At 37.5% G+C, this 1,009-nt stretch overlaps 1 pseudogene; it reads right to left on the bottom strand.

The window, feature by feature from the left end:
- Window positions 1-232: 232 nt before the first annotated feature.
- On the bottom strand, window positions 233-638 carry LOC101971491 (small ribosomal subunit protein eS24 pseudogene; annotated as a pseudogene).
- Window positions 639-1,009: the final 371 nt, after the last annotated feature.

Genomic DNA, 1,009 nt, shown 5'->3' with positions numbered 1-1,009 from the left:
GAAATATTTCTCTCTAGAGAGAAATATCAATGTGGCTTCTCTGTACTCCAAAAGGGTCAATACTTTCACCCAACCACCACCCAGGGGTTGAACTCAGAGTCTGGTGCATGCCAAGTACATACTCTACCACACAGCATAAGCTTTTTTCTTTTCTTTTTTTAAAGTTTTTACAGTTTATAAATCCTTATGAAAAATGCACACAATCACCTCAGGTAAAGTCATTGCAGAATCTTTACTCACCTAGCTTTTTGCCAGCACCAACATTTGCCTTTGCAGTCCCCCTGACTTTGTTCATTCTGTTCTTGCGTTCCTTACACTGTTCTCTTGAGGTCTTTTTCTTTTCATACAGGCCATGTCTTGCCAGTTTATGTTTGGGTTCATTTTTCTTTGTATAAGCCAAGGAATCATAAATCATGCCAAAGCCAGCTGTCTTGCCACCTCCAAGATGGGTTCTGAATTCAAACACAAAGATGATATCTGATGTGGTCTTGTACATTTGGCTGATTTTTCTGGAATTTCTGTCTTAGATATATATTGTTGCTTTCCCAGGGTGAAGAACATCAATGACCATTTTTTTTCCCTCTGAAGTAGTTGGTTGGTTATGAACTTCCTGGTCAGATAGTTACTGTGTCATTCATGATGTCGGTCAATCCTCAAAAAGTCAGGGAGGAAAAAGCTCCACAGGATTTTTTTTTTTTTTTTTTTTGAGAAAAAGGAATGAGGCGGTTTATTGATTTGCTGGCAAAGGAGAAACACTGGGGACTCCTGTACCAGAGGCTCCACAGGCTTTTGATGGTATCAAAACCTTAAATATGGTATTATACCTTAAATATGAATGCAAATGGGATTAACTTTAAAATGTTCATCATGTGGAAGAAAGAAAGATACAAAATGCCAAAAACAAAAGTTTTTTTAAAAGTCCATCATGTAACTGACCTTGGATATGGGCATAATGACAAGTATCTGCTGCCAAAAGCAGTAAAATATTTTTAAATATCTGCTCACTTGC

The sequence above is a fragment of the Ictidomys tridecemlineatus genome, chromosome 1 (genome assembly GCF_052094955.1).
Source record: "Ictidomys tridecemlineatus isolate mIctTri1 chromosome 1, mIctTri1.hap1, whole genome shotgun sequence".
Classification (NCBI taxonomy): domain Eukaryota; kingdom Metazoa; phylum Chordata; class Mammalia; order Rodentia; family Sciuridae; genus Ictidomys; species Ictidomys tridecemlineatus.
The sequence above is the reverse complement of the archived record's forward strand: the minus strand, read 5'-3'. Positions and strand labels throughout refer to the sequence as shown.